The 23,774-nt window shown below is 40.4% G+C and overlaps 1 pseudogene; it reads left to right on the plus strand.

Annotated features, from left to right (window-relative positions):
- Positions 1–4,759: 4,759 nt before the first annotated feature.
- Positions 4,760–22,732, plus strand: LOC148091599 (E3 ubiquitin-protein ligase Mdm2 pseudogene; annotated as a pseudogene).
- Positions 22,733–23,774: the final 1,042 nt, after the last annotated feature.

A 23,774-nucleotide genomic window follows, 5' to 3' on the forward strand; every position in this document is an offset into this window, starting at 1 on the left:
CTCTCCTAGCCCATGTTCAGCCTGCTAGGAAACGATGCTGGTTCTTCCTTTAAAATATGCAAAAATAAAATTAAAAAAATATATATATATTTGCAAGAAAATCTCCCACTTCTCACCAGAGTCCCGGCCACCCTCAGCCCCTTCGGGCTTTCTAGAATAACTTTCCAAAGCGCCACTCTGCTCCTACTCATTTCCTGTCCCGTATCTATTCTAACCCTAGACGCCAAGGTGATCCTTTAATAATATAAATTCGTTTATAACCCTTCTGGGCTCATGACCTTTCAATGACTGCTCAATTTATTCAAGAAGCTTAAGTTAGTACAAAGTCCATTCTCTTTTGCTCCCAGCTTGAATTGTGTCTGAGAAGAAATGGGTTCTATTTCTCTGGGTACTTTTCAGGGTATTTTCTTATCGTTGGTTTTCAACAAATTGGTTGATTTGGACATGTCTTGGTGTAAGTTTCTTCCTATGTATCTTTCTTGGGGTTCTTTGAGCTTCTTATATTTTTGTGTTTGTGTCTCATCAAAATTGAAAATGTTCCACTATTTTTCCATTAAATACATTTTCTGTCCAATTTTTCTTTTTTTTATTCTTTTGGCAATATATTTACCTTCTTTATATTGTCCCACAGGTCACTGAGGCACAATTCATTATGTTTTTCTGAACAGGACAATTTCATTCATTTTTTAAACAAAACTTTAACTTATTTTTTTCTTTGTGTTTTAGTTTTAATAGTTTTTATTGCTCTTTCTTCAAATGCATTGATTTTTTTCAAGTGTCCAATATGCTGTTAAGCCTATTCGATAATATTTCCCCTTAAGACTTTGTCTTTTGTTATTATATTATTTTCATTGGTTCTATTTTGTAGTTTCAATTCCTTGATTGAGATGGCATATTTGTTACTGCATTACATCAAATAACATTGCAAAATAAAACAATAACTAGAAAATATGTTGAATATAACACTGGTAAATATTAAACAGAAACAAGAAAGTGCTTTTATTTTATCTTATGTTTTAAAAGGATCATTTATTGATTCAAGCATGATTGTGTAGTGCACTTCATGTTTAATCAACTTATTATTAGCCGGCTTAAAGTAGAAATTACCACCAGGATATGACTACTGGGGTGACTTTTGACACTATGATACAAAGGTACATGGCCAGAGGTTGTGTCCCAAACCTAAACGTGCTCCTCACTTCCTAAAACCAAAACTATTGGAGCAAGGAAAGAAAGCCAATGTTGGAATTGTACAGCGCCAGAAACCATCCTGTGTGAATTCTGCAAATCATCAGACATGTACAATTTTAAGAGGATAACTCAGTTTTTAGAGATACCTGGTTGAGAGTGATTCTATGCTAAAAAATACTGATATACGTGTGTGTGTTTAGAGAAAGCACAGGGGGAAAAACTAAAATGTCTGTATTTTATTGCTAACTTTGGTTCTTAATAAAAGCTTTCTATAAAAAAATAGAAAACACTAAAAAAGACAACAGATACAAATATAGGACATTCTGAAGGCATATGTTGCAAGTAAAAGTCTGTTAAGAGGGGAAACTCCCACAACGTTAAGCAAATTAAACGGACCCACTCTTCTTCGTGGTTCCAGAGAACACCCTGTGGGACAGGCAGAGAAACCCGTGTCCCCCGGGTCCCCGTCGTCACGTGGCGCGCCTGCCCCAGGCCAGCGGTAACGCGGAGGCCTGGGCTAGATGCATGAACACCGGGTGGCGGGAACCATGCGATTTAATAACGAGGGCAGGGACTTCATGTCATTTTTGGCATCCGGTTTCCAGTCCCTTGACACGGTTCCCCCAAGGCACCAGCAGAGCATCTGCAGGCTGGAAGCATGAGGAGCTTGACATTCCTTCTGAGAAACGAACTCTTCGGGGCTTTGGCAGCACAGCCCCGCCGGCGGGAGCCGCGGCGTGGAGCCGCCTCCTGAAGCTGCCTCCCGAGCGGCGCAGGCCTTTCTATCTTTCCACTGGTAACCAGCTGACGGACAAAACCGCAGCGAGTTTTTGGTACCAAATCTGCCGTAGGCACAGCGCCCTGGCTTCCACGGGGACGGCGGGCCAAGACGAGGGACACGTTTTCTTTGCAAAGCGTGAGCTCTAACGTAGGCCTCAGGGTGGACGCCGTCCGGGCAGAGCTGATGGCCGGGTTCATCACCCCCCCCCATTGTGGGCACGGGCTTTGGATCGCTATTCTGCTTTCTGGGGAAATATATAGATATATGTACAATTGCATCCAATGCCTGTGGTAAAAACTTTAAAGCCTTACAAGAGTGTAGTGGGATAAAAAATAAATTTAGCTCCAGGTTTCCAGAATATACCACAAAGATAACCAGTGTCACCAGGTTCTTATGTACCTTTTAATCAGCATTTCTAGATTGACAGCATGTTTTTCTTAATGACTGCTTTGTATTGCATTTCATGAAGAAACCTTTTAAAAAGCCTGTATTGGGCACTACATCTAATAGTCTCAGATGTGGTGCTACATCTAATGCTGTGTTAATGAAGCCATGAACATCCTCACGCACTCATGGGAAGGCAGTGAAGCTTGGTTAAGATCTTGAAGTCTGGAGGTAGACTAGCTAGAATCAAATTTCAGCTCTTTTAAAAAAAATTAGCTTTTATCTTTGGCTTTACCTCTAATTTGTTTTAGTTTCCTTATTTGAAAAATGAGGTAATAATTGTACTGACTGCATAGGGGTTTGTGAGAATTAAATGAGTTGGTGACTACATGCACAAATGGGGCACCTAGTCAATGCACATGCATATTTTAAAAGGTATCTCATATTTTTATCCCCAAGGACAGAATAGGAAACAGCCAGTTCTTATTCATTGTTAGTAACAGAATATTCTAGCATTTGCTATTCTGATAAGATGAAAATTGCATTTCATTATTGCTTTTAATTTTATTTTTTAATAATGAAACAAGTAAAGGTATTTATATGCTCATCCATCAAATTCATTGATTTCCTGGTGAACTCTCTGCGTCTATTTTCTCTCCCTGTTTCATGACTGGGTCACTCGTCATTTTCATACCAATTCACAGAAGTGCTTATATCTTATATATGACAGGCGTATTTTCCTCAGTTCATTTCTTATGTGTTGAGTTTGACTTTGATATTTATATAAGGTCAAGACTTTAAAAATAACTATTTTAATATTATCAAGTCAAATTTATCAATTTGTTTTATGACTTCTTTGTTTTTATTTTGACTTAGAAGGCCTCTCATCATAATTTGGTAGGATCAACAGAGAACCCAAGGGGGAAAATCACCCTATCTGAACATAATATGTTTTAGAGGTGGTCCTGTGGATTGGTGGGAACAGAACTATTTTCCCCAGGGGAGATTGGATATCCACATGAAAAGCAAAGAGTTGTTTTACCCTCTGTCACAGTCCACACATTTCAAATTATGGGGGTTCTATATCTATACGTGAAAGTCAAACTTTTGAGAAGATCATTTAGAAGAATATTTTTATAACCCTGAGGTAGGAAGAAAAAAAAAAGTAAGGATAACTGAAATCCACTAACCATAAAGGAAAGAATGATAAATTTGACTACGAAAAGTAATAATTTATCTTCATGGAAAGCTACAAATAAAAGAACAAAACATTCAAGTCAATGAATAGGAGATGATATTTACAACTAATGTAATACACAAAAGTTTTATATCTAGAATATACAAAAATGTCTTCAAGTCAATAAGTAAAAAACACACCATTGAAATGTAGACAAGAGGTTTAAATAGGAACTCCACAAAAGAAGATATCCAAATGGCTATGATGAAAATGTGTGAAGACTCATTAGTAACCGGAAAAATGCAAATGAAATCAAAATAAAATGTCACTGCGTATCGACTACAAAAGACTGACAAAACCAAATGCGGTGAGAATGCAGAGCGCATTCCCGTGGACAGGGACTGCGCCGGCAAAGAGTTGGCATCATCAGGTGAAGATGGTGGAGCGTGGGTGGTCAGGGTTTTCCAAGAGAGTCAGATTCTGGGCATGTTTTCAGAGGAGGGATCACAGATTTGCTGTTGGAACATGGTGAAGAGAAGGACGGGTGGATTGAACGGAAACCCCAAGGTTCAGTCTGCACAAATGGAGAGACAAGGCCGTTCTCAGTTACCGCGAGGGGGGCCCGCAGCAGAGGGGGTCTGAGGCTCAGCCTCCTCCCGCATGCGTCCGAAGGGCCAGCTGCGCGTCCGCGTGGGGCTGTCAGGCTGAGTGGGCAGCTGCCTGTCGCAGCCCGGGTTCGGGGGGGCTCTAGGCGGGGAAACAGACTCCGAAGTCATCAGCGAAGAGTCAAAAGCCGTGTAAGTGGACATGCTCGCCAGGACAGTAGATATGGAGAGTGAGGCGGGTCGGTAGGAAGGCTGGCCTGAAGTTCAAGGCCGTAGAGGTGAGGGGGGGACCGGCGAGACGACAGGAGGCCGGGGGGGGGGGCAGGGAGTTGAGGCCTCGGGAGCAGTCAGAGGGAATGATGCTTCTAGGAGGAGGCGGTGATGGGCCGGTAAATGCTGTCGATGGGCCGGGCGAGGCACGGTCTGAGGCCCGACTGCTGAGTCGGCCACGGGCAGCCCTTGGTGAGCCGGGGGAGCCAGGCTTCGCAAGCCTGAGGGTGCGGGTTCAGCACCAAGAAGGGGGACCTCAGCCCTGACGGACAGGGTCAATGCTCTCGAAGGGTTTTTCTCTAAGGGGGAGAAAGAAGGGGCCGGTGGCAGAGGAGGAATGGAGGGGGCAGAATGGGCTACGTGTGTGCCGACGAGAGAGAGAGAGAGAGAGAGAGACTCGATGGTACACAGAGAGCAGACGCCGATGGCACACGGAGAGCACACACTGATGGTACACGGAGAGCAGACGCCGAGCACACACTGAACGCTGCCCGAGAGGACAATGCTCGGGAAACCCGTGGAAGCAGGTGAGCTTGTGGTAGGGGCACGTGTGACTCATTGATGCCAACATCAGAGAAGAGATAGTATGGCCAGAGGCTATCGATGGGTGGGCGATGCAACAACAGAAGCCCATGAAATGTCTTTCGTCCAGGTTACGTTCTCAGGAGAGTAGGAAAGAAAGGCCGTAGCTGTGCGGGGAGAAAGGGGGAAGGTGTCGGGGCTCTGAGGAGCCAGAAAAGCAGGGGCGTGAATGGCCAAGGGGTTTCTAATAACAATTCCAGGAAGCGTTAAAATACGAATTTGCACAGGTTTTTATGTAACTGTGCAACAATGTAACTTTTTAAGTTATGAAATAGTATTTTTTCCTTTATAGACTAAAACTATCCATGGTGTTCTGAGACTACTTGATGACCCAGATAAATGTGGTCACTGTCTTCAGGGAGCTTACAAAACTCCCTGTCCTGTCCTCTGAAGTAGTTCTCTTGGGAAACTAAATAATTATTCTTATTGCTTTACTACTACTGAGAAAACCAGGTTTTGATTCATCCTTTGGTTATGCATTCAGAATATACAAACATAAAGCTATAAAAAGAAATTTAATTTCATGCATATTTCATTTTAAGGAACACAATTCTCATGTTATTTCAAAACAAATTATCCATCTATTGTTTATTTCCTATCTGCCCTCTGGATTTTAAGGACAAAAACAGTGTTTTCAACACCATCTAATCTCCAGGTCCTAGAATGGTGTTGGCACATAGTAAGAGCTCAATGCTTATTTGCTGAAAGCATAAATTTTCTAAGAAAAGAGAATCCCAAATATTTCCCATTTCTATATCCTGCACTATTTTGTCCAAGTGGAGACTTAATAAAAGTTGGATAAATTTGATTCACCTACCCAAGCTTTTTTGATGATAAGACGTGCAGCCCTGGAATACCAGAACAGAACAATATAATGGATCTCTTGGAGAGTTTTGCTAGATAGTGTTTAAAAAGGTTAAGAAAAGTTCTCAGCTCACTGAATTTCACTCTTCAGCACATAAGAAAAATGTCATTAATTATTAATGTAAGCCTTTTCACTTATTAATCTGTGAGTTATATGTGTAGAGATGAATTGATTGTTGATAACAAAAATCAGATATGAAAGATGGCCCACCCAACCACCAAGTTTGCTGAACAAAGTAAAGTTCTTGCATCCTCTGGGGAATGAATTTCTTTACGAAAAATAAATTGAATATTGTTAAGGATGGAGAATTATCAGACATGAATGAGGAAGTTGTGACATTGACACATATTCCTCTATAAATAGTGAGATTTATTTTGTGCGATTTTCAGTACATATTTGTTAAGAACTGAGTTAAAGGATTTCATATCAGTGAACATAATGTGGGAGAGATGATAAATTAAATGATTGATTGCTCTTATTTTAATGTCTCACACATTTACTGATACCGAAACAAATGGTTTATTTCTTTAGGCTCATTAATTATAAACTTAGGAATCATTTAGGGATTTAAAAAAACAGCTTGCAAGTTAATCTTGTCAGTTTTTGAATAAGTTACTAAAAAAGCTGGTGAACTGGTGAGTTATGGGTTCAAATATTTCAAGTTTCTCATGCCGACGTCAAAGTGAACTTGTACTTATTTATCTACTCAATACAAGCTGATGTATTGATTTTAAATTACGAAAACAGGTGTAAAATACACATAGCTTCTATTGAATTGAACAATTAAAGGAGATATATTTTGTACTATTAAAAGGCAAACTTCTAAATAACTGCATTGGGTTGTTTAATGGCTTTTTAAAATTTGTAAACAGGACGAATTCTATTTTATTGATGACTTAGTAGCAAAATCATGCAAATATGATTTAGTTTGTCTTGGGGTTAATTAATATAATACTTGGAATTAGCATACAGTTCTCTGTAGATGGTACCTCTCCTTGAAACAGTCAAAAGACAACTGGTAGGTTTATTAAAATCAACTGGTAGGTTTTCAATAAGTTATCACTATTCAGTGACTGTGACTAGAGTCTCATGTTTCGAGAATCAGCTCTGGTGGCAGCCTTACATCGCCCGACTCCCGCAAGTTGTGCTAGCTAGGGTACCCTGATCTTTCTTCGCCTGCCTTCTCTAAGTGGGACTCTTCAAGGATGGACTATGTTTCTAAGATCTGTTCCTGAGCTGGAGGGTGTTTCTAAGGGTTCATCAAGCTGCTCCCACCTGGGCAGGGGTGCTCTTCAAGGAGAGCTTGACCTTCCTATAACTTCTTGCTGTTGACCGTTCCCTAAATTCAACATAATCCCAGGCCCTGCATCAGCACTCCCACCGTCATTAAAAAGAGGCAGCTTTCCCTGTGCTCTACGCATAACCAAAACAATGAGATGCATGTGTCTTCCCTGGTCAGCATGTGCCTCAGTAAGAGGCCAAAGGGAGCTGGCTGCCGGAATCCATTTCCTCCCCCAGAGTCACCAACAGGGTGACTTACCCCATCTCTTTATAGGATAGTAAAGGGGAGAGGCAATAATCGCTACAGCAATGGGACTGTACCCCCGTGTTAAGAAACCATCAGCTTGGGAGGAAGTTTTCTTTTTCAATTATCCCATGTCTTGCTGTCTTTAACCCCCTGGGCTTAGACATCAAGCTTATGGTCAACCAAGGGTAAGATCAACATCGTTGCTCTATTCCTGCAAGGCCGCCTCCCTAGTGACAACGACTCTCCTTGAGTATCTTCCAGGAAATGCCACCAGATAATATAGATTTTGCCAGCATAGTATTTAAAATAGATTGAAACAGTGCAGTGACCATATCTATTCTACATTCGCACTGTACTTAAGGCTAGAATTTTCTGATTTTCCACCCTGAATTATTCCAAGCCCTTCATTCAAAACAGTCTATTAGAGATTCTGTAATGGGATCAAATGACAGCATCAAGATTGATATAAATTCCAACAAAGATATGGCCCTTCTTGAATACAAATTGCCTTCTACTATCAGGTGTTTCAAAATGAAATTATGTACAGAGACAAAAAATAGATATATATGAACATATGCAATTTTCCGGTCAATCGAAAAAAGAAAATGTTAAGATAAATTAAAACTCCTCTCACCATATCTTGTATTATTATATTTTTTTCCTGAAAGCAAGTCACACATTTCTACGTTCCTTTGAAAAAAGAAAAGTCAATGATGGGGGGAAGACTAGATAGAGGGGAAGCGAAGAAAAAGTGAGAGAAAAGGGAAAAACCATGCTCAGGGTTCTCCTTCTGCAGGCAGGTAGGTGGAATTACACCAGTCGGAGACACTGCATCAAAACTAAATTTCTAAGGATTCCTTCTATTGTTCATACTCTGGCCCTAGCAGAGTTTCAGAATGCGCAGATATGAGCCTTCCCATCGTTCGTCCTACTATTCTTCAGAGAATCTAAGGGTCTGCTTTTTCTATTATCAAGTTTTCTTTCTAGACTCTGAGTCTAAAACATTTCCACAAACGCTGCTTTCTCCTGACAGTGGGGTGTTTAAATTGATGACAGCCAATCCTACTGGCAAAATACTTTGATTTATAATTTGGACAACTCCAGTTGTTTGCTCTCCAAATAAATGCTTGACCTCATTCAGTCATACTTGGGTGTCTTCAATTTCCCGATATCCCTAAACATTTATCAACCTAATTCTGTCTGTTCTTCCAACTTGGGTGTTGTCTTCACAACATTTTTGGGAGTCCCTCTTGATGTATAAATGTGTTCGATGTTTAAGTTTGTTGGAAAAACAGCTGTGTTTAATTTCCCTGTCGAATGGTCTTGTACATTTTTCTTTAAATATATGTCTCGGGCCCTACTGGGAGCCTCTATAGTAAGAAATGTGTTGCCTTTTATTTCTGCTTCTGTCAAAACATTCCTGCTTTTGCTCTCCTGAGTGGGGTAATCATATCTAAGAGTTATCCTCTAAACCACAAATCTAGCCTAGGTCTGGATCTTAACTATTGAGGTCTGCCTATTTTCCCCTAGTTCATATCAACCACCCTTTACCTTGCCCTAGATTTCTTATTTTATAAAATTTCCAGGACATTTTCCTTGAGAAAATGGTTAATACCTGTGTATCTACTATAATAATGAATTTATCTTGAAACTCACTTGACAACAATGTGAGCATTTTACAATGGTATTCCTAGCCTTCCCCTATTACATGGATTCAAATAGTGTACGAGCTGTGATTGTAATTATCACAATCTCCAAGGAGGCAGTTTTCCATTAGCTCTTACTGTGTAGCTTATAGTAAGAATAGCTTTGAGACGGCATTTCCCAGCAGTTCCCTGAGTCCTAGGTCTGCCCAAGGGAATCATTTCAGTCTAATTTCTGTGATATTCACTCTAGTCGTCCCTTAGATTTCTCAAGTCCTAATCACTTTTTCTAGACTGGTTATAAATAAAAACATTCTGTCCTTGCCAAGCCAAAACCTTAAAAGTAGTTAAATCTTGGCATAACGGGCCCTAAGTACATTTTTTGTACCCCTCTAAAACCTTGGATTTCTTTGAATTACATACCTTTTCCCTTTTAGCTTGGGTCTCTTAGAACTTTCTCAGACATTTTCTAAGACAGGCTTTTCTTAAAATACCATCTCATATACACCTAAATATTCTTCAGTTTCTTTACGATTTCCTATACCCCAACACTGTCTTCCCACCAGACTAATTCTTAAGAATTACTCCAGATATAAACTTTCTTGAGTAATAATAATAATAATAATAATAGAAAAGGTGGTTCAAGTACTTCTGATTAGCTCTCCTCTGCCTCTATACATGCAAATATTGTGATTCAAACCTGGCTGCGGTTTCCATTTCTATTTGTCTTTTCATTAATAAAATCTATCGTATTTTAGGAGGTAAGGCTGCTTATTTGAATTTCCAATATTCACAAGCATAATTATCAACTAATAAGGAGTATAATTTTAAGGATATGTTAATACAAAAAAAAAATACACAACTTTCTAATTGGTCTTGCCTCAGCCCTGGTAAAAGGTGGCAGTTAAAATATCAAAGCTTTATAAAATATATCTTAGTGACTTACAGACCTGGCTGAGAAACAAAACAGTGGTAACTCAGCGCAAAGAAGTGATTCTAAACTAAGTATTAAAAAGTATTCAGGAGGCCGGCCGGGCGTCGCTCAGTGGTTGAGCGTCGACCTAGGATCCAGGCGATCAGGGTTCGATTCCCGGTCAGGGCACATGCCTGGATTGCAGGCTCAATCAATGACTCTCTCATCATTGATGTTTCTCTCTCTCTCTCCCTCATCTTTCCTCTCTCTGAAATCAATAAAGATATATTTAAAAAATAAATAAATAAAAAGTATTCAGGAAAACCATGAAGATAAGCTCCCAGGTGGCCTGGCTTCTTCAAAATTTTTCTATTTGTAAATTTAGACTTCACCATTCAGGATCCATGACTATAAACCTTATAATATAAAGAAGTTGCCAAGCTCCGGCAGAGGGCAGAGAGAAAGGAGGTGGAGCACACTAGTTCCATCTCCTCTCCCCAAACTCACTAATGAGGTGAGCTCACGGGGGGGCAAGAGGGTGACCCCGAGTATCATGCCAGGGGAGTTTCTAATACAGAGACGGAAATATCAGGATGGGGTGGGGCGGAGGAAACAGCTCTCCTAAAAACGTGCTAGCACACTTAGATGCTCTTCAAGAAAAGGCTTTTGACCAAGGAAATGCATTTTCACATTAAGCTCCAGGTAGCTAATTCATAGAGCCCTTGATGAGAAATATCAGCAGCGCTACACACAAAAAATAGGCCTGAGTCATGGAACCTAAGGATGCCCGCCTGCGCCTGCCCGATGACACCAAGAGCGTCGCAACAGCTTTGAAGCCTCAGCACCCCGGGGAGCCAAGACCACCCATATTCTGCCTTTGTACACCCTGCAGATACGTCCTGGCTGGGTCGACAGCCCTCATGAATCAGTGTAGTCCTGGCAGTGAAAGGAAAGTGAAATCTCCCAGCCCGGCCGGCAGCGAGTCTCATTCACAGGGGCCCACGTCTGGCCACCTACAGAAAACTCTATAAAATTGTATTTGTTGGAAATAGACTTTATACAAAACCACCTGTAATAAAATGATAGTGTATTTTTTTTTTTCTGATCCAGTCAAGTATTTGGCATCAAGCAGGGAGAGGGGGGTAGAGAGAGAAAACCCCCAAACACGCTAGCCTAAGCTTTTTCTGTAATTATCTAAAATTATCTAGATTAAGTTTGGATCTACCACTGTAGCTCATTAAGCACGCTGTTCCGGCGCCTGCCCTTTCTATCGGAAAGTGTTCTCTCATTTTCAAATTGAATTTCTCCCCCATTAACTCACTGCTTAGGTATATTTTAATGGCTTTCCTTTCAACGTAAGCCCACTTGTTTGGGCTGCAAAATGATCTCATTTCATTGCATAAAAGCTCGGCTTCATTTCGAATTTCCAGCGATTGTGGCCATTTCTAGGTGGAAAATGTGAGCCCCCACAAAGGGCCTCTTAAAACCGGCCTGTCGTTTTCAGTCCTTTCTCTTCCAGACGCCGGTTGTTAATTTGCCCCACACGGTGCGTGCCGGGCCCCCCCCCCCCCGGAACGGGCTGTTCCGAGGGACACAGGGTGGCACCCGCACCATGCCCGCTCGGTCACTCCTGGTAGGAGGCTGGCAGCCTCGGGCGGCGACAGCAGTGCCGGTGCCCTGGTCCCCAGCTAACTCAACAGCGCTGCCTTCTGAGTCAAAGTCTAAGGAGAGCCACGATCCTGTCTTTATTTTTCCATTAACTACAAATTCACCGACTGGAAACCTTGGCGTACGGAAACTCTGAAAACAAGCCCATTTTATTTCGGCCCTCAATGCCTGTCCTCGCACCCATCCGTGCACGCCTGTGTGCTGACACACAGACACGGACAGACATTCGCAGGCGTGCTCGCTCGGCCGCACACTACGGGGATCACACATTGTAATACCATCCGATGCACCCCACGTGAAAACTCACACCCAGACACAGCGTCCTTAAAACCGATTTGGAAAGGGCTTGCCAATGCCTTTCCATCTTTGATTTGCGTGTTAGCCAGTGAGGCCGAGGGAGGGACTGGTCCTGGGGCATTCTCTCTGTCTCCGCTTGCGAGTGATATATTTTATTAGGCAGCAGCGCCCACGGGGCCTCAGGCCCCTGGAAGGAGGTTGGGAGGAGCTTCCTATGAGTCAGGGCAGGAAAGGAGAACTGGGCACTGATTCTGCTGCAGCTTGTCCTGCTAGTCCTGAATATTAAACTCAATCTCCTGTAAAATCCACAGCCCTTGCCAAGGAAGACCATCCAGACCCAGGTGTGGCCCCTCTTGGGCTGGAAACCCACGGGCTCTCACAGCAGTTCTCTGCGCTAGCTCAGTACCTAATGGTGGGACACAGCTAGGGGGCCGCAACAAGCACCCCCATTCTGGAAGGGGGAAAGTGAGACCCCGCAGCCGTTATCGGTCCTTGGAAATCCCGAAGTCCCACCGGTACACATTGTGTGAGCCACCTACCTGGAGGGTAAGGGATATTCCACAATGAGGCCCTTCTCCTGCTCTCCTGGAAGAGTCCCCTTGATAAGTTTATCAGCCCATCAGCTGCCAGAGAAGCACGGGGGCCCAAGGGTCACGCTGACGATGAATGCTAAGATTTATTAGATACTTTACATGTGATAGAAATTATACTAAGCAACTGTGTGCATTTAATCCTTGCAGTGGTGTAGAAATGGCATTATAATTACTTCCGTTTAAACTGCCTAGTGTTCCAGAGCTCGTCAATGATGGAACATGCATTCAAATGCTGCTCTGTTACCAATCTGTAATAATCCCTTTACTTCTATTGTCTTTATACTGCCAAGTTAAAGGAACTGTCTCGGGGATTTTTAGAAGTAATTCCTGGATAGCTGAACATAATCAATGTCTTTGACAAATGCAAAGGTCATTTTTAAGTCTCTGAGAGTCGCAGGCTTTTTCAGTCAAAACCCCAAGATTCTTCAGGGACACAATGCTCTGTATGGATACTGTCACCCCTTGGTATCCATGGGGGACTGGCTCCAGGGACCCTCTCCCCTGCAGATATCAAGATATTCAGATGACCAAGTCCCTTAAATAAAATGAGGTAGTGTCTGTATATAACCTATCCACCTCCTCCTGTAAACTTTAAATCATCTCCAGACAACTCATAACGCCTAGTACGATGTAAATGCTGTATAAATAGTCATTACACTGCGTTGTTTAGGAAAAAAATGAAAAGGAAAGGACATCTGTCCATGCTCCGTACAGACAACTGGCAGAGGCCTAACTATATAGTACCTGGGAGCACAGTGCAACTTTTCTCCAAATATGACTTCACTCATACCTGGGGTATGCAACTGAAACTCACAGACACAGTGTCAGGCCTTTTACAGAAGGATAGTGTATTTTCCTTTCAAGTAGAGAGGTACCACCTCTTAATAAAAAAAAATGCACATTTTAATGACCTCGAGAACCTTTGGAAAAGTGAGAAAGTTTTCAAAGAAAGGACATTTCTCTGTGTCCTGATGGCATAAGCCCTCCGGAGGGATAAGATGGAACTCTTCCAGCTTTGAAACAAGTGTAGTTATTGAAAGCTTTCTGTGGGCCTGACCTTTGGGCAAGAAATTTATATATGTATATTAGATTAATTATTCCATATAAGAAACTTTTGAAATAGACATTTTAATAACTCCATTTTAGAGATAAAGAGCCTAGGATTAGACAGCTAAATTTAATAGGTAAATTAGGTAGGTGATCGAGCAGGAGAGTCAGAATGTGAACCCAGGTGCCTTGCTCTGAAACGTGCGCATAACTGCTGGCAAACCTGCTCAGAGGAAGAGGGCCTCACGGTCTAGAATAAAGCTGTGTCATCAGGCACGGACAAGAGGAGCAGTGGGCGCTCCTCTCACTCTAAATAACTGGCTCTTTCGTTCATTCTTTTAGCCATGAAGATTATAAAATGTACTTATAATAAAATATTATAAAAATGATGAACATGTAGGTGCATTTCTTACAAGTACTCCTATTTTTATGCTGACTTATTATTGAGCTTTCTCAATATGCAGAGAATTGTGCTTCAAGTTAGGGCAGCAGACATAAGGATGCAGGAGGCATCGGAGGTCGGGGGGGCATATCAGGAGCTCGGGGGGCATCTTATAGGTGTAGGGGTAATGGGAAGGCAGGGGCAGAGTGGGACCAAGGGTGACACAAAACAGGCAAAGAAGAAATAGACAAGATCATTGCCCTCAAAGACTTACTGCTTGATCGGAGAAATAAAATAAATACGTACAAGTGAGAGCCAGCATCTCGAGTCTATGTATTTTCTCCTAAAAGTCCAACTGATGATCAGAACAGGGTGACACTCAAGGAAGAAGGTTCCTATAGTCGGCTTCACTGAAGATGTGCTAGCTGAGCTGATTGGCAAGAAAATGGTCAGAGCCAAGAAGCGTCAGTGTGGTGAGGTGGGTAGACCGTGGAATTCAGAATCAGACCTGAAACCCAGCTCTTCCTCTTAGCACTTGCGTGACTTTGGCTAAGTTACCTCATTGTTTTTAGGCTTATTTGTTATCTGAAAAGTGGGGATACTAATAACTATGCCTTGAGTTTGGTGGACTAGTCAATGAAATAATGTATATAACCCCCTAACACCTTTCTTGGGACAACTTAGGCATCAATATGAACCTAATCTTCCTCACCCTTGCGTATGGCCGGATAATCACTGTTCATCTGCCAATCAAGTCTCTTAACTAAAGAAACATTTATTGAATCCTTTTAACATAATAGTCACTCTTCCAGTTGCCTAGGATTGATTGAGTGGTGAACAAACCCGATTTCTGCTTTCTTGGATTTTATATTCTTGTGGGAGTTCATAAAACACGTAAACAAGTACAAATAATTACACGTGTTTATTTCAAATGTTGATGCATTTTGTGAGGTAATTAAAAGTGTGATGTCTAACCACCATGCTTTACGCCTGGAACGAATACAACATAATATGGAATGGCAACTGTAGTTGGAAAAATAAATGAAAAATGTAAAAAGTGAAAGAATAGAGTGATGTGATCGTTTCGGGGAGGGGGTGCAGTCAGGGAGGACCTCGGATAACCTGATGTCCGAAGGAGTGAAACGGGAAAGTGTCCCAGTGGGATCGCCATGTGTAGGGACAGAAACGTGACGGCCAAGATTCAGGTTTAGGTGGAACTAGAGAGTAGCCAGAGCTTGGCGAACACCAGGGAGAGGGACAGAGGGGCTGGCGGCAAGGCAGAGGTCCTTCGACAACTTAGCGAAGGGCCTGGCTTTAGTCTCAGGTGCAGCTCTGACGGTGACGCTGGGGCCCTGCCCAGGAAGAGGTGCTAGGGGTGCAATCTCGTGGGTGGAAGGTGAGGCCCCTGAGCGCCCCGATTGGGAATTTAGTCTCCCTACAACACTTCAGAAACTAGGGCCAGCTCTCCCCAGGACTCTTTTCTTGCTTGACCGAACGCGATCATTAGCCGAGGCACACTTTCCTCAACTCATTTCTTCCAGGCCGCTGATCCAGGCAGCCCGGCCCCCCCCCCCCCCCCCCCCCCCCGTGCTGAATTTTCAGCCCACTGAATACACTCCCTCTCCCGGCCTCTCTGCCGGTCCCTCGGGCAATTTCCCTGGCGTTTATTCCATTTGGTTCCTGGTCATGCCTCTGTTACTGTTTTCATTATTTTAAAAATGGAGAGGATGCGTTTCTGCTGAAGTTGCCCGATCTCGTTTTCACTCTGCTGGGCTCCAGAGTGGGCTGTCTGGGCACCGGCAGATGAATGAGGCAGGGAAGCCAGTGATTCCATTTCCCTTTCAATTTCCAGATCTTTCACTGCTCGCCTGGTTTTTTCTCTTGTAACAGTGCATCTAAATATATGTCTTTTCCTTCTCTCTTGAGGCAATCTTTTTTCTTTTTTTTCTTTTACCTGTAACATTTGCCTTTGACGGTTTCTGGGTATGTGTTTAAGGTCGAAGTTGTTCTGTTCTGTGCTAAGTGATCATGTCTGCGCTTTGACTCCGTTATTTCATTTTTCCTGGGAGGCTGTGTTTTTGGTTTTGTTTTGGCTATTTTTCAGCTCCCTTTTCTTAGAGATTTTTTGAGTCAGGGCCTCACAATAGTATTTTTTAAGCAAACATTTTGGCCTCTATAACTTTTAGTGTGTCAGATGGTATCTTACTGTTTGTATTTTGAACAATAAATACCGCCTCGCAGAAGCTCTATATTTCTTCACGGGTTTTGTAGTTTTCCTCCTGTTTTAATACCCAATGAGCTATCGGTCGGTATACACTCCCTACACCAGGTCTCCACTCACACCAAAAAAGAGCTACTCATCTGTCCCTGGTGACGCGCAGTAAATCTAGGAAACTTGCTCAAATAAGCCTCTGCAGGGAATTTAAGATAATTCCCTGACTGTTATTGCTCCTGTACTTCCCAGAAATCACAACGACCAGAGGGATTAGGAGTAGTGTTGTATGTCTGTGGTGGGGCTGGATGACCACGGGTTGCATGCTTATAAGAGAACATCTTTCTAGGTCAATATTCGGAATGCCTGTACATTGTATGGCATCCTTTATTATTTCCTCCTTTTGTTTTGAATTGTTTTAGGATACTTAGCTTTCCTTATTGGCTGAGTGACTTTATCCTCGGTTTTTAATACTGTGTTTTGCAACAATTCTGATAGATCAGGTTTGTCTAAATTACTTGCAATTTTCATGCTTTAATATACTTTTTAATGACATAAAATTGACTTCTACAGACAAGCACTGTGGCTTTATAATGTAAAATTTTTTTTTTCAAATTTGACCCCAGGTTTCAAATAAATGTTTAAATTTTGTCACGAAATATATCATAATTATTTCTCTAGGTATTTCTAAAATTTGTTGATTGAAGAATGGCATTGATACAATTATATATATTGATATGTCTAAATGCATATATTTTGATCATTGTAAAAGCAAGATAACCACAGTATAAGCTCATTAGAAATTAAACAAGGGAACCATTGTACTTTCACCTAAACATATTATTTTAATGCAAACACAGCTTGCACTTCAGATCCTGTGGGCTGAGTGCTTGAGGAGCTTACGATGCTCCTGCACACCCAGGACTTGCTAGATGCTGGGAACATGAAGAGGAAACAGCGGCCTCTGATTCACAGCTGGTCCCGGTGGAGACGGCAGCCTCCTGCAAAGGGACCGGTTTAGCACAAAGTGTCAGACTCTAGGGCAGAACGAACAGACGTTCACGGAAAGGGGGCAGAGAAAGTGTCTCAGGAAACGTAATTCCTGGGTTTCCCTTAAAGGGTAAGTTGGGCTGATTCAGGGTAGAAATGTGATTCTAGGGAAAAGAGATGCATGACCTCAGGCACATGCACAGTTTCATTTGGGGTCCTGTAGGCAACTGACTGTTCATATACATAAAACCTAAGGGATGCTAAGTGTTAGAAATTAAATTTTTGGCCAATTGTAAGCTTGCCTGGGCATCATGCTTTGAGCATAGTTTTAATCAAGGAATATGCACATATAGAGCTGTATTAATTTTTATACATACGGTTGTATATACACATATGTGTATATGTATATACAGCATATTGCATTTAATAGAACGCATGGCTACACTTTATTTTATTTAATAATTGTTAAATATTACATATTGTTAAATAATGTAAAATTTTAAATAAGTATTGTTAAATATTAAATTAAATATTATAAAATAAATATGTCTACTGCTCAAATTGATATCATTAATTCTAGGTTTTGTTTTTGTTTTTGTTTTGTTTTTGTTTGTAGTCTGGATTATTCCCTTAGACTATGTTCTTGAGATTCCGTATACTCTAAACAAAATAAAATCCCTTTATGACTTGATATATTTTGGAGATTACTTAATAAAAGAGTTTTACCAATTTAACCTCCCACCTACAATGTAAGTTTGGATGCATACATTTTCCAACACCTACTGCTAACAACAGCAGTTTTTTTCCCCCTTAAGTTCTGCTAATTTATTTGTCAGGATATTTCTAAGTCTTTAGTATCAGATCCATGTGGTACAGTAAGAATTATTCTCATGTCTTAATGATGTTATGAGGATTAATTTAAGTAATGAATGAAAATTGCTTAGCACACTGGCACATATAAGTGTACGATAAATTATAGCTATCATATTATTATTATCTCGGACTAATAAAGACAATCTCGTTCTATTTTTTCTCTTCCTGGATCTATTGGAGAATTAATAACTTAATGAATACTTAATGCTCATATTAGAAAGCATTTTTACTTTATACCAGTGATTGACTACCAGCTTGCAAAGCTCACAACTATGATGATGAGGTACAGAAGGTAATATGATCATTTCAAACCTCCCCCAAAATACCAGTCCATGTGGACCCTTCAGGTTTAATACAATTTAGTCAAATTCCCAAGGTTCATATTAAAGAAGAAAATAAATCAGGGAGCCCAATGGACTCACCATGTTTTAGCCAGGAAAAATGATTCATATCACTATTTCTTATATCCAAAAGCTTATCTTGTACTGGAAACTATCCAAAAATGGAAGTGAATTGTCCTAAATACAAGTTTAATTAAAAAAGGAATAGTGTGTGTGTGTGGAAATAAATATGTAGTTCCCAGATATTAAGAAATCAAGCTCTAAGTACTGCGGTATAATCTTAATGTTGCCCCAAAACAAAACAATGAAATAAAAACATAGTTAAAAATGCATCTGGTGTTGGTTATCGCAGTGCACATTTCCTTCCTTTCCTGAGTAGACCAATTTCTCTCTCTCTTTAGTCAGGTTTATTGAAATTTAATTTATATATAGCAAAATGAACGCTTTGAGCTGTTTCTCTCAAAGCATTGGTCTAGTTAACCCAAGGTATCAAATTTATAGTCGTAATGTTGCTCATAATGTTCCTCCACACTTTTAATGCCTGTGGGCCCCGAGGCGCCGCTCCCTGTTCCAGGCTTGATATTGGGAATTGGTGTCTTTTCTCTCTCTCCTTAATCAGTCTCTCCAGAGTTCTAGCAATTTTATAATTGATCTTTGGAAATAAAACAGTTGTGGTTTTATTGATTGTCCCTCTTTCCTTTATGTTTTCAGTTTCACTGATTTCTTTATTATTTCCTCTCTTTTTTCTGCTTTGAATGTACGTTGCTCTTCTGTTTCGACTTTCTTAGGTTGAATCTCCAAAGACTGATTCGAAGCATCTCTTTTGCCCCCAATGCTACATACACATATTTAAGTGCTACCTAGGCTGTGTCACATACATGGTAAAAACTGTTTTCACTTTCATTCAATTAAAAATATTTTTTAAAATTTTCCTTTTGTTTTATTGTTTGACACAGGGTTTATTCAGAAGTGTGTTTTTAAATTTCCAAAAATCTGAGAATCTACAAATTATTTTCTACTGGTTTCTAGTTTCATTTGTCGTTGGGTTTCTACCTCCTACCTTAAAAATGTCAATTAGATCGAGTTTGTTGACAGTGTTGTTCGGCTCTTATATTTGCTTACTGATTTTCACTTTATTTGTTTTAGGAGTTATGGAGACATATCCAACTATAATTGTGGATTTTACACCAGTCATTTATATTATTCCATGTGTAGTGGTAATATTTCTTAATATCTAATAAATTAGTAAATTTTCTTTTATTTATTTAAAACCACATAATTAGCCAAAATGTGTCTGCTGATGCTTAAATTCAATGTAATTTGGGCTTTAGTCAAAATAAAAATCATCAGATACTTCTCACTGAGCAGCATATAATAACTATGTATGCATTCATGCATAATTTAATCATGGACATATTTTGGTATTTGGGGATCTATCATTATTTAAGAAAGTTTCTAAAATTTCTATTTATTTATTTTAAAATATATCTTTATTGATTTCAGAGAGAGGAAGGGAGAGGGAGAGAGAGAGAGAGAAACATCAATGATGAGAGAGTCATTAATGGCTGCAGCCCGCAACCCGGGCATGTGCCCTGACCGGGAATCAAACCCCGATAACCTAGATCCTAGGTCGACGCTCAACCGCTGAGACACACCCGGCTGGGCAAGACAGTTTCTAAATATCACTAACCAAATGGCAAGACAATATAATTCTTCTGATCTTGGGTGATGATTTTTATAAAATTTTTATTTAATGGCTCAATTGCATCGGCTGTGAAAGGGAAAAGCTAGCTTAAATGAGAATATTTCCTTTCTGTGACATCATTCTTATCATCGAATCAGCATACTTACTTCATTTACAGTTTGTTGATTTAATGTGATGTTGAGGGCCTACCACTTTTTTTTCTATAAGGTAACTTACTAAATTGAGCCTTCCTTTGTCAATTGTAAAATAAGACAGTAACCACAATCCTGTCTATATACTTGGAAGTTGTAATAAATTAGAAGATGAATAGAATATTTATTTGACACTAAAATTATAACCATTTTTAACCATTTGCTAGAATTGTAACTAATTGTTACCAGTCAAGAATTGTACACAGTCAAGTTCACATTATAATGACTATTATCAAGCAAAAACACTGGCATGCTAGTGAAAGGTGCTACTTTCCTTTGAATCAGAAAACACACACACATACACCCCAAACTTTTGCCCCCCAAACTTAATTATACCTGGACTATCACTTTGTATAAGTCCTTCAATGATCTTATATTGTTTCTAAATCAACATTTCATAATCTTTCCTTCGCTACGCAGCTAATCAAATCAGTGACCAAACTCTTTAATTCATACTAAGGCCATCAGGAATTTCTATTTCTTCTCAACTAGCTTCCTCACATGATTGCACAGTTCCTTTTACTAGAATCTTGAAGAAGCGAGATTGAATGAATTTAATGGGTTCCTTTTAGAGCCACCAATAAGACTGATTTTCCAAGACTTTGGCCAACTGGTATCCATCTGAATGGAAGGAGATTTGACTGCTCAAAAATGAGCTAGTCAATGCCCTAATGTGGTTTTTGATTAATCCACTTCAATGATTCTGAATTTGTGCCATCTACTTTAAAAAGAAATTTAACTTGTGAAGCATGAATTCTTATTTTTCATCCAGAGAGGATTAGTGGAGAGAAAATTAAGTTCCCTCATCTAAGTAAGTACCTCGGGGAACTATTCACCTATCAATGTACGGGCGAGTTTCAGCCTGTAACCTACCCAATTTCATTAGCATTAATGGGGGTTTCGTGTGAAATCCTGTGTGAATCATTGCTTTAGGAGATCTGTACGAGTTTGTTGATTACTTTTATTTTGTAATGGCTCTGTTCTCCAGCTTCAATTTAAAATCATTAAGCTCGCAATAGATGCCACATTTTGGAAGGAATCAGACTTGGACTTCTGAAAGTAATTAAATCAGTGTAGCATCACATAGAACCCATCGCCTTTGGGAATATTTGATGCTTGTTGAATGTTAGGCCTCCAGACATTTTGCTGACTTACTGGCTATAGTGTGTGAAGACTTAACTTTGAGTGTTTGGCTTTCACCTAATTATGTTATGTTTTATTGATGTGTACTCATTTATGAAATTCTTACTGAGGTCAATTGTTTTCCCTTATGGTTGGGCCATAAATTCTGCACCCACTTGGATGGTCCTTTGAGCAGCCGGCCCTCCTCTTTCCTTGGCTCTGTAACTTCCAATGACCTTTATGTAGAATGAAAAGAGAATCTGTGTCTCAGCCTGGATAATTTTGAAAATAAAAGGGGTTGGTGGAGCATGCAGAGCCTGGTTGCACAGGTACAAATGCCAATGAAGGTGCTAGGGGACCTCAGTGACCTGTGTGGCTGGAAGGAAGATGGAGGAGAAGCCCAGCCAGCTATGCATCCTGAACCCCTGACTGCGGTCCTGAAGTTTTCTCCTCCAGGAGCCTTTTTCAAGATCTAGGGCACCTGAGTGCTCCTGAGACCTGGGATGCAAGAGCGCTCGGGGAATTCAGAGGAAGAAGAGTGGCTAGAAGGAAATTCAGATGAGTCACCTGGTGCATGACAAAGAAAGCACCAGAAAGTTGATATGCGTTGGAAAAAAAAAAAGTAATAGTCATGAATGGAGACTCTACCAAATCTGGATCTCAATAGCGGTGTAAGTGCACAGCCAGGGGGTTGGATCTAGACATGGTTTCAGATTGATTCACTTGGAACTTGACGTCAAGTCTCAGTTTAGATTATAGCCTTAGTGCAGAATAACTCTCACGGAGGAGGAGATACATTGAGTTACTGTGTATCAGGCAGGGCAGAGGGACAGAGAACCATTTGAAGGTCCTGAAATTTTCTTAGCTAACTACTGGTAGTTTATGAGATGAAATGAACCCTCCCTTCCTACTGAATTGCAGTAGGTGCCAGCCCCTCTGAGAAGTGGCCTCCTGAAGAGAAAGAGAAAGAGAAGGGGAATGTGTCTGATAAAGCAAAACTGGGAAACTCGACAGAAATATATGAAGGCTTTCATGTTCCTGATTGTAAAACCAAAAAAAAAGGTAAAAAAAAAAAGACAGTGAATGATTCCCAAGAATCATATGATAAAGAAAATAATGATAAAAATCACCAAAGCCTCCCCATCCCAAGAAGCTGAACACCATCTTCAGCCATCAGCTTCTAGTAGCACCTTTATATCAGCCAAGAAGGTGTCCGCGAGTTTGGGTGGGAGGAAACACAAGACAAAGAAAAAAGCATGGACTCGAGTTTTCCCCTCAGTGTCATTGATCTTGTGTGATTTCCCAAGGTCGTGGCATACGTGGTGATATAGGACATGTCATGGCACAGTTTAGATGGGCCAAGAGGCCTTAAAAGAGTATGCGGGATGGGTAAGTTCTAGAGATCAGCTGTACAACGTAGCACATCCATCCAGTTAAAAACACAACAGTGTGCACCTAACAATATATTGAGGATAGAGCTCATGTTCAGTGTTACACACACACACGCACGCACACACACACACACACAGGAACACAAGGAAATTGTTGGAGGTCATAGGTATGTTTAATACCTGATTGTGGTGACGGTATGTATCATGAATGTATGCTTATGTCCAAACAGCAAAAGATGTACACATTAAACATGCAACTTTTTATATATCAATTATATCTCAATAAAGCTTAAAAAAGACAGAAGCAAGCCCTACCCAGGAGGGAAATAACCCACAAATGATTGTGCCAACTTGTTTCCTTCTGTTGACCTGTTCACAAAAGTAAAGTTATACATTTCTAACAAGACAACCCTAAACATTTAGACACACATGAAATATATATATATTTTTTACATCTGTCAAAGCAAGGAAGTGTCTCAGTCCACGTATATTTCTTCCCTTTAGCCTGATTTACCTACTTTGAAGGGGAGTATTGAATATGGACTTCTTTTTAGAAAACTTAAACTGCTGTTTATATTTTATAGTTAGGTTTTAATGTGATTTGAATTGGATACACGTCTCATCCTTTGCCCCTATCCCTCATATTTTAAATCTTGCCCACTTTCTATTAAATGAGAAAGGTCTGCTTTTTTATATAATAAGTGTAGAGCATTTTAATGTAACTTATTACACTTTTCATGTAAGGAGAAAAAGTTTGTGTGAAAGATGTCGTATTAAAATGTTAAATACCCTTTCATTTTCTGATTCTTAGTTTATCTGTCTTTCAGAGACTCTTAAAATACTCTTTCCAGATAAAAAATAAATTGGTAGTCATTTTAGTGCTAAGTAAGTAAAAATGTCCTTCTTGTAACCCAGGCACCATGGTAAGAGAAGTCCTTGAGAATGGCCATCATTTATCCACAAGACAGAACTTTTTATGGCTCGGTAATAAAATATAAAGTTGACTTTGGGGGTCCAACCTGT

This window comes from Miniopterus natalensis, chromosome 13 (genome assembly GCF_054644295.1).
Source record: "Miniopterus natalensis isolate mMinNat1 chromosome 13, mMinNat1.hap1, whole genome shotgun sequence".
NCBI classification, from domain to species: domain Eukaryota; kingdom Metazoa; phylum Chordata; class Mammalia; order Chiroptera; family Miniopteridae; genus Miniopterus; species Miniopterus natalensis.